Source organism: Vicugna pacos, chromosome 22, assembly GCF_048564905.1.
Source record: "Vicugna pacos chromosome 22, VicPac4, whole genome shotgun sequence".
NCBI lineage: Eukaryota > Metazoa > Chordata > Mammalia > Artiodactyla > Camelidae > Vicugna > Vicugna pacos.
The window spans coordinates 6,107,521-6,118,102 of record NC_133008.1 but is presented as its reverse complement, the minus strand read 5'-3'; positions in this window follow the sequence as shown (position 1 = coordinate 6,118,102).

The following is a 10,582-nucleotide window of genomic DNA, read 5'->3' as shown; positions in this document are numbered from 1 at the left end:
AGGAAGGGCACCTTTTGGATCACAGAATCACTGAACACGTTTTCTGTGGGAGAAGGCTGGGTGGGGAGGGACATGGCTAAGTGCTGTTCTAGCAGTGTGGTTGCAAGAGGAACACATTCTTTATTCTAAAGGAGAACGTGTGCTCTGTGTCCTTTATTTCTCATACAAGACATTAGAGTGTGTTGTGTTATCATGAAAAAAGGAAAAGATGATTTCAAGGCCTGCAGCTTCTTCTGTTACCCTGAGTAAACCATTTAACTGTTCTGAAGCTCAGATTTTTTTATTTAAAGAAATGAAAATTTAATAATTATTAGAATAAAATGTGATTAGATCATGTATGTTAATATGTAGGAGGGTTGAATAAATGAACACGTAGGGCTTATCTTCCTGTAAAAGTAGTATATTTACAACCAACTGGTGTATTAACTATTCACTTCAGGTTAAAGCTTGGTCAGTATTAAGAGAGAGAAATTTTATGACGTCTCTTTTAGGCCAAATAAACTGAAACCCAATCTGACTCTGTCAGGCATGTCCATAACACTAAGTTGGATATCGGACTGTATAGGGTTGTGGATACAGCCAGACATACATGAAATTATATAAAAATATGATTAAAACAGCATAAATCCACATAGGTATCTCTTCTATTTTCAAAGAACTGAAGCTCTGTAGGACCCATGCTCTGAGTAGCAATAAAAAAATGATTTCGTTTACCTGCCAATTCTCCGTCACAATGTCTTAATTCTACTGAATGACAGTAATCCCATATCTTGTCTGTCACCACTGATCATGAGATAATGAGCTGACCTTGAAATAGGTAGCCTAAACCAGAAATGCTGAATATCTGTCTATTAGAAAAATGAATAATGGGTATGTTCAAGAGATGGGCAGTTCCTGGACAGGGACCAGGTAAATGTGGGGTCAAACGCTCTGTCCTTGAGTACAAGGCCTGCCTGCTCAGACAGGCTGTGAAGGCAGGAGGGAGACAGCAAATCATGAGGATGACTAACTCAGGTCACCAGAAGGATCACTAATCAGCTGGTTTGGCTTTTAAAGAACAAAAACAAATAAGAAACAGATAACTAGCCATCCTAGATAGAAGTAAAAGAAATGAGGTAGCTGATAGCAACTACTTCATCACACAACTGAGGTTCACAGGTCAAAGTTATTAAGTTAATTTGATTGACAAGCATTAGTTAAATCTTTAATTAAAAGTTCAAAATCACCATAAACCCTTGGTCTTTTTATTTCATATCATCATGTTCATTGTGTCCCAATAGTGCAGGCAGGTCTGCTGTTAACCATTTTAGTGCCATTTTAAGTGTTCATAATAATGGAACATACTGTTTGAAATTTTAAGCATTCTATTTTTTTAAGGTTCATTAAGCACAGACGCTTCTAGTCGTTGTTATAGTACATAGGTCAAGAATTGGTACCTTTATTCTGAAAGTGATATTTTTCTCTGTTATCTATTGCCAAAGCAGAATGGAATGAATTAATATCAGCTTTTGAAAAATAAGCATGATGGCTTGAAAAAGTTACAGTTAATGCTCTATCTAAATAAGAAAATGTTATGGTAAAAACATATTAAAATGTGTATTGAAGGAATGTAAAGATTAACTGTCCATTTCCAGTCATAAGTAATTAGTAAAATAAAAGTTAAAATATAAAACATTAATTAAAGATAATTTTATTATGAAGCAACATTACATATTTGCTTCCCAAATCTTTGATACATATTTTTAACAAATTCCACACAGCAAAACTTCCACACAGAAAAAGAATGAAAAACAACTGACGGGTATGGTGAGTAGATTAATAACACAGCTATAAATATCAATACTAGTTTATCCATAGCATGACTGACAGAACTGCAGCTTAATTTTTATTTGGAGAAGAGAATCAGAGTGGTGTTTTATCTGTCCTGTAATGTTTTAGCCTTGTCTTTATATAATGTTCCCAATTTCACCAGGGTCCTTGGGCCCATAAGTCTTATCAGTAAAGAGGATTCAGAGGACCACAACATGAATGACTCAGCATTGACTTAGAAGAGACATATGAAATCCCCTGGTATAGATTCTTTATTTTATGGGTAAAAGTTATTTGCTGATTTTTGCCAAAAAAAAAATACCTCTAGACTCAGAAGGTCTTCATTCACTTTTTTCGATACAAAAAGAATTCTACATTTCCCTTGGGAATTTCACCCCCTACTCTCAATGCGTGAGTTTCTGGTGGCCAAAGTCTAACTCTGCTCAGCTCCAGGAAGGGGAGTTATTTGGCTTAAGCCATCTTCCTGGTCAGGGTGATTTAACCAGGTAGATGTTTTAAGCACCATCAGTGAGTGGTGCTCATCTCTATTCTTTCTCCCACAAGTTCAACAACGTTGCAAAACACAAACAAAAGCAAACCAACCAACCAACAAACTAAAAATCATGAGGCAGAGACTCATGTTCCAGAAACCTGCAGTGGATACACAGTATGAGAAAAAAAAATTTAATCTTTGCAAACTACTGAGATTTTGGGGCTGTTTGTTATATTATATCATATATATGTTAGCTTAAGCTGACTGACTCAGGGAATGAGGTAAAATATGCCTAAAACTGAACTCCTCTATGTTCTCTGAAAATCTTTTATACTTACAGTCTGGCTTGTGTCAGTTTATGTTAATGCAGAGTCTGTCTCTTGGCCAAAAACCTCTGCGTGATCTTTCAGGCCCCGCTACAGACAGTTTCACCTGGCAGGACTTGGGGGAAAGCTGCCCTCCCCATGACAGACGTGGAGCACAGCCTGTGCATTGCAGTCTCCAAAAGGGAGTTGCAATCAAGGACTCAGCCTTCCCTGGTGGCCTACAGTCTTACACTTCCTCCTAGCCCAGGTGCCTCCCTTCTCAGCGCCCTCAGCCATGGCCTTCCCTGGTGTCTCTACCAAGGCCTCTTTATTGAGGGGAGTGGGGGGAACTTAGATACTTTCCCCCACTCGGACTCAGTATTTAACACTTTTTCATTCCTAGCGCTACCCTCACTCTGTTCTGGGACCCCTGGGTCTGTAAAATGATAGGAGCCTTTTGTTGGGGCTCCTTCATCAGCGAGATGATCCCCAAGTCTGTGCTGACCCCCCTGCCCTCCGTGGAGAGCCATTCCATGGAGAAGAGCGGAACCTCGGGGAAAAGCATTTTCTGCTCTTTAGCCTCATGCTTATGTGATTGTGGTGACTGAAGCCTTGATGGTTCCCTTCATTTAGCTTTGCTGTCTTAACAGGCTGCTCTGACACCTGGGTGCTCACTCCCTCCAGCTCAGTTCATCCCCTAACAGTGACAACAGTCCACAAATAGCATTGAGTTGTTTTTGACTTCTTTGGTTTTTCTCATTCTCACATCCAACTCATCAGGGAATAACATTGGAGTGTATTCAGAAAGTGGTCCTGATCACTTGCATCACACTCCTGCTGTCCCTGAGGGCCCTGCAACATCACTTCTTGCCTGGATTAGTATTAGTGTAATTGTAGCCCTACCGTTCTCTGGATTCCAACTGTTGTCTCTTCTCAAAATAATAGATCCTGTGAAAATATGTCAGCTCATGCTTTTTCTATCAAAACCCTGCAACAGTTTCTCAGTTCCCTAAGAATAAGAGCTAACATCCTTACAGTGGTGGACAAAGCACTGAATGATCCGCACCCCTGCTCCCTGTCACCTCTCTGACCTTGTCTTTTACTCCTATTTCCCTGTCCATAACTGGTCTGCTCCCAGGGAACTGCTTCCTAACTTTCTCACCTCTTTCAGGGCCTTATACAGATGCCACTTTCTCAATAAGGCCTCCTCCCATCACGTTATTTAGAATAGCATTATAGACACCCCATCCTTCTTATATGGCTCCACTTGTCTGTTTTTCAGTAGTTTGTATCATTTTATGTTATGTTGTGTATTTTAGCTATTAGTTGTTTTTATTGTCTGTTCGCTCTGACCAAGAAGGTAAACTTACATAGATTGAAAGTGTTTCTTCACTATGTTTTCTTCACTAATAAAGTCCAAATCCTAGAACAGCTATTGGCACAGAATAAGCACTAAATAAGCATTTTTCAGCGAATGAATGAATTACTTAAAATTCTATCTGTAAACAGACAAAAAAAGGATGAGTCTCTAGGTAGGGGTGCACTTGGAGAGGGGGGATCTCGTGGTGAGGGGGGACAGTCTGAGGAGTAAGGGGCTGGTTGGAGTGGAATTGACCAAGTTGAGGGGAGACAGAGGCCATTTGGGGATGTTGGGGGTCCTAGTGAAGCATGAGGGGTGAGCTTGGAGTGTGGGGGCCATAGCTTAGTATCTAGCAGGGTGGAGATTGGGGATGGGGAACTCGGTGTAAGAAGGAGCCCTGTCTTGGGGGAATGGTGGCAGACTGGGCCTGGCTGGGGGTGGGGGGGACAGTAACGGGGTGGGAGGGCAGGTGGAGAGGAGATGGGGGCTGTCGTCTCACCTGGGGCGTTTGGTGGTTTTGCCTGCGATCCGGGACCTGGTCGGTGCCACAGTGGGGGCTTTGGTGCTTTGGTGATGGAGACCCACCCAACCGTACAGACTGGCCAGGTCCTGTACAGCAGGAGCCCAAGCCCGAGGGTACGCGCTTCCCGCGGGAGGAGGAGGAGCGCGCACGCACAAACGCGCGCACGCACAAACGCGCGGACGCACAAACACGGGGACGCAGGAGCCCACCCAGAGCGTGTGGAAGCCGGGCGGGAGCGGGGCGCTCCTGCGACCTGCTCCCGAGGAACTCGTCCGCCGCTTGCCTTCGCCTCCGCTGCCACGGTCGGGCAGGTAAGGGGGTGCTGGTGGGGGAGCGCCGGTCATGGAACCAGCGGGTGGGGCCTGGGCTGCGCCTTTGGGGGGCGCACAGGTAGGGGTGCGTGGCTGAGGCCCGGGCCGCACGGCCCTTTTGGACCCTGGTGCGTGTGCGAGCCGCCGCGGTGGTTCGTGTTGACACCCCACCCCTTCACGTTAGTAGTCCCTAAACCCCGCGTCTGCCCTGCCGTTTCTGTTTGGGTTGGGAAAGCAGGGCAGCCCTGGCAGGTGCGAAGGCGCTGGGCGGACCTGGAACACCTCCGCCCGGTCCTCAGGTCATGGCCTGCTCCACGGAGGCGTGTGCGGTGCAGTCCCTGGGTTGCGGCAGCGCCCGCGGTTTTGACGGGCTGCCCCGTTCGAGCCCTGAATCTGTCCTGTATTCCATCGTGGTCTGGGGCGGCCTCTGCGTCCCCATATTTGCGGGGTGCACGTCTCCCGGTAAGCCTGCTCCTGGGAGGTGGCCGCGGTGCTGTCAGGGTGCCGTGGCGGCGGTCACGGAAACAAGGATGTGCTCCTGGGAGTCGGTGGATTTGCTCCCGTCTCCCCCCGCGCCGTGTCTTGGGGGCGTAGTGTCCTGCCCCGGGTTTGCAGGACGCCGGTTATGGGTCATTGTGCTTCTGAGAGGCGGGCGCGGTGCAGGCAGTGTGCGGGGGTAAGGGGCGGCAGTGACAGCGTGTAATGGAAGCCAATCCCCGCGCTAGCACGGGGCAGCTCCAATCCCGCCGCCCCCCCCCCCAGCCCGAAAGTCCGCGCTTCCGGTGGGAGGAGGAGGGGCGCGGACGCCCGTACACACGGACGCGGGAGCCCACCCAGAGCGTGTGGAAGCTGGGCGGGAGCGGGGCGCTCCTGTGACCCGCTCCCGAGGAAGAAGGCGGCCGGGGAACTGGGCCGCCGCTTGCCGTCGCCTCCGCTGCCACCGTCGGGCATGTAAGGGGGTGCTGGTGGGGGAGCGCAGGTCGGGGAGCCGGCGGGTGGGGCCTGGGCTGTGCCTTTGGGGAGGCACACAGGTAGGGGTGCGTTACTGAGGCCCGGGCCGCACGGCCCATTTGGACCCTTGTGCGCGTGCGAGCCGCCGCGGTGGTTCGTGGTGACCCCCAACCCCTCATGTTAGTAGTCCCTAAACCCCGCGTCTGCCCTGCCGTTTCTGTTTGGGTTGGGAAAGCAGGGCAGCCCTGGCAGGTGGGAAGGCGCTGGGCGGACCTGGAACACCTCCGCCCGGTCCTCAGGTCACGGCCTGCTCCCGGGAGGCGTGTGCGGTGCAGTCCCTGGGGTGCGGCGGCGTCCGCGGTTTTGACGGGCTGCCCCGTGCGAGCCCTGAATCTGTTCCGTATTCCCCCGCGGTCTGGGGCGGCCTCTGCGTCCCCATGTTTACGGTGTGCACGTCTCCCGGTAAGCCTGCTCCTGGGAGGTGGCCTCGTTGCTGTCAGCTGTCAGGGTGCCGGGGCGGCGGCCACGGAGGCAGGGGTGTGCTCCTAGGAGTCGTTGAATTTGCTTCCGTCTCCCCCCGCGGCGTGTCTTGGGGGCGTACTCTCCTGCCCCGGGTTTGCAGGACGCCGATTTCGGGTCAGTGTGCTTCTGGGAGCCGGGCGCGGTGCAAGCAGTCTGCGGGGGGGAGGGACGGCAGCGACAGCGTGTAATGGAAGCCAATCCCCGCGCTACCACGGGGCTGCTCCAATCCCGCCGCCCCCCCCAGCCCGAAAGTCCGCGCTTCCGGCGTGAGGAGGAGGGGCGCGGATGCAGGAGCCCACCCAGAGCGTGTGGAAGCCGGGCGGGAGCGGGGCGCTCCTGCGACCTGCTCCCGAGGAACTCGTCCGCCGCTTGCCTTCGCCTCCGCCTCCGCTGCCACGGTCGGGCAGGTAAGGGGGTGCTGGTGGGGGAGCGCCGGTCGTGGAACCGGCGGGTGGGGCCTGGGCTGCGCCTTTGGGGGGCGCACAGGTAGGGGTGCGTGGCTGAGGCTCGGACCTCGTGGACAGTTTGGACCCTGGTGCGCGTGCGAGCCGCCGCGGTGGTTCGTGTTGACACCCCACCCCTTCACGTTAGTAGTCCCTAAACCCCGCGTCTGCCCTGCCGTTTCTGTTTGGGTTGGGAAAGCAGGGCAGCCCTGGCAGGTGGGAAGGCGCTGGGCGGACCTGGAACACCTCCGCCCGGTCCTCAGGTCATGGCCTGCTCCACGGAGGCGTGTGCGGTGCAGTCCCTGGGTTGCGGCAGCGCCCGCGGTTTTGACGGGCTGCCCCGTTCGAGCCCTGAATCTGTCCTGTATTCCATCGCGGTCTGGGGCGGCCTCTGCGTCCCCATATTTGCGGGGTGCACGTCTCCCGGTAAGCCTGCTCCTGGGAGGTGGCCGCGGTGCCGTCAGGGTGCCGTGGCGGCGGTCAGGGAAACAAGGATGTGCTCCTGGGAGTCGGTGGATTTGCTCCCGTCTCCCCCCGCGCCGTGTCTTGGGGGCGTAGTGTCCTTACCCGGGTTTGCAGGACGCCGGTTATGGGTCATTGTGCTTCTGAGAGGCGGGCGCGGTGCAGGCAGTGTGCGGGGGTAAGGGGCGGCAGTGACAGCGTGTAATGGAAGCCAATCCCCGCGCTAGCACGGGGCAGCTCCAATCCCGCCGCCCCCCCCCAGCCCGAAAGTCCGCGCTTCCGGTGGGAGGAGGAGGGGCGCGGACGCCCGTACACACGGACGCGGGAGCCCACCCAGAGCGTGTGGAAGCCGGGCGGGAGCGGGGCGCTCCTGCGACCTGCTCCCGAGGAACTCGTCCGCCGCTTGCCTTCGCCTCCGCCTCCGCTGCCACGGTCGGGCATGTAAGGGGGTGCTGGTGGGGGAGCGCAGGTCGGGGAGCCGGCGGGTGGGGCCTGGGCTGCGCCTTTGGGGGGCGCACAGGTAGGGGTGCGTGGCTGAGGCCCGGGCCGCACGGCCCTTTTGGACCCTGGTGCGTGTGCGAGCCGCCGCGGTGGTTCGTGTTGACACCCCACCCCTTCACGTTAGTAGTCCCTAAACCCCGCGTCTGCCCTGCCGTTTCTGTTTGGGTTGGGAAAGCAGGGCAGCCCTGGCAGGTGCGAAGGCGCTGGGCGGACCTGGAACACCTCCGCCCGGTCCTCAGGTCATGGCCTGCTCCACGGAGGCGTGTGCGGTGCAGTCCCTGGGTTGCGGCAGCGCCCGCGGTTTTGACGGGCTGCCCCGTTCGAGCCCTGAATCTGTCCTGTATTCCATCGCGGTCTGGGGCGGTCTCTGCGTCCCCATATTTGCGGGGTGCACGTCTCACGGTAAGCCTGCTCCTGGGAGGTGGCCGCGGTGCTGTCAGCTGTCAGGGTGCCGTGGCGGCGGTCACGGAAACAAGGATGTGCTCCTGGGAGTCGGTGGATTTGCTCCCGTCTCCCCCCGCGCCGTGTCTTGGGGGCGTACTCTCCTGCCCCGGGTTTGCAGGACGCCGATTTCGGGTCAGTGTGCTTCTGGGAGCCGGGCGCGGTGCAAGCAGTCTGCGGGGGGGAAGGGACGGCAGCGACAGCGTGTAATGGAAGCCAATCCCCGCGCTAGCACGGGGCAGCTCCAATCCCGCCGCCCCCCCCCCCAGCCCGAAAGTCCGCGCTTCCGGCGTGAGGAGGAGGGGCGCGGATGCAGGAGCCCACCCAGAGCGTGTGGAAGCCGGGCGGGAGCGGGGCGCTCCTGCGACCTGCTCCCGAGGAACTCGTCCGCCGCTTGCCTTCGCCTCCGCCTCCGCTGCCACGGTCGGGCAGGTAAGGGGGTGCTGGTGGGGGAGCGCCGGTCGTGGAACCGGCGGGTGGGGCCTGGGCTGCGCCTTTGGGGGGCGCACAGGTAGGGGTGCGTGGCTGAGGCCCGGGCCGCACGGCCCTTTTGGACCCTGGTGCGTGTGCGAGCCGCCGCGGTGGTTCGTGGTGACACCCCACCCCTTCACGTTAGTAGTCCCTAAACCCCGCGTCTGCCCTGCCGTTTCTGTTTGGGTTGGGAAAGCAGGGCAGCTCTGGCAGGTGGGAAGGCGCTGGGCGGACCTGGAACACCTCCGCCCGGTCCTCAGGTCATGGCCTGCTCCCGGGAGGCGTGTGCGGTGCAGTCCCTGGGGTGCGGCGCCGTCCGCGGTTTTGACGGGCTGCCCCGTGCGAGCCCTGAATCTGTTCCGTATTCCCCCGCGGTCTGGAGCGGCCTCTGCGTCCCCATGTTTATGGTGTGCACGTCTCCCGGTAAGCCTGCTCCTGGGAGGTGGCCTCGTTGCTGTCAGCTGTCAGGGTGCCGGGGCGGCGGCCACGGAGGCAGGGGTGTGCTCCTAGGAGTCGTTGAATTTGCTTCCGTCTCCCCCCGCGGCGTGTCTTGGGGGCGTACTCTCCTGCCCCGGGTTTGCAGGACGCCGATTTCGGGTCAGTGTGCTTCTGGGAGCGGGGCGCGGTGCAAGCAGTCTGCGGGGGGGAGGGACGGCAGCGACAGCGTGTAATGGAAGCCAATCCCCGCGCTACCACGGGGCTGCTCCAATCCCGCCGCCCCCCCCAGCCCGAAAGTCCGCGCTTCCGGCGTGAGGAGGAGGGGCGCGGATGCAGGAGCCCACCCAGAGCGTGTGGAAGCCGGGCGGGAGCGGGGCGCTCCTGCGACCTGCTCCCGAGGAACTCGTCCGCCGCTTGCCTTCGCCTCCGCCTCCGCTGCCACGGTCGGGCAGGTAAGGGGGTGCTGGTGGGGGAGCGCCGGTCGTGGAACCGGCGGGTGGGGCCTGGGCTGCGCCCTTGGAGAGGCGCAGAGGTAGGGGTGCGTGGCTGAGGCTCGGACCTCGCGGGACAGTTTGGACCCTGGTGCGCGTGCGAGCCGCCGCGGTGGTTCGTGGTGACCCCCCATCCCTTCACGTTACTAGTCCCTAAACCCCGCGTCTGCCCTGCCGTTTCTGTTTGGGTTGGGAAAGCAGGGCAGCCCTGGCAGGTGCGAAGACGCTGGCGGACCTGGAACACCTCCGCCCGGTCCTCAGGTCATGGCCTACTCCCGGGAGGCGTGTGCGGTGCAGATCCTGGGCTGCCTCGGCGCCCGCGGTTTTGATGGGCTTCCCCGTCCGAGCCCTGAATCTGTTCCGTATTCCATCGCGGTCTGGGGCGGCCTCTGCGTCCCCATATTTGCGGGGTGCACGTCTCCCGGTAAGCCTGCTCCTGGGAGGTGGCCGCGGTGCTGTCAGGGTGCCGGGGCGGCGGCCACGGGGACATGGTGTGCTCCTGGGAGTCGGTGGATTTGCTCCCGTCTCCCCCCGCGCCGTGTCTTGGGGGCGTACTGTCCTGCCCCACGTTTGCAGGACGCAGGTTATGGATCAGTGTGCTTCTGGGAGGCGGGCGCGGTGCAAGCAGTGTTCGGTGGGGAGGGGGAGGCGCAGCAGAGACAGCCTGTAATGGAAGCCAATCCCCGCGCTAGCACGGGGCAACTCCATTCCCGCCGCCCTTCCCAGCCCGTTAGTTCTCGCTTCCGGTGGGAGGAGGAGGGGCGCGCACGCACGGACGCACAGACACGCGGACGCGGGAGCCCACCCAGAGCGTGTGGAAGCTGGGCGGGAGCGGTGCGCTCCTGCGACTTGCTCCCTAGGAAGAAGGCGGCCAGGGAACTGGCCCGCCCCTTGCCGTCGCGTTGGCTGCCACCGTTGAGCAGGTAAGGGGGTGCTGGTGGGGTAGCGCAGGTCTGGGAGCTGTCTGGTGTGGCCTTGGCTGCGCCGTTGGGGGGCGCACAGGTAGGTGTGCGTTCCTGAGGCCCGGGCCGCTCGGCCCGTTTGGACCCTGGGGCCATGCG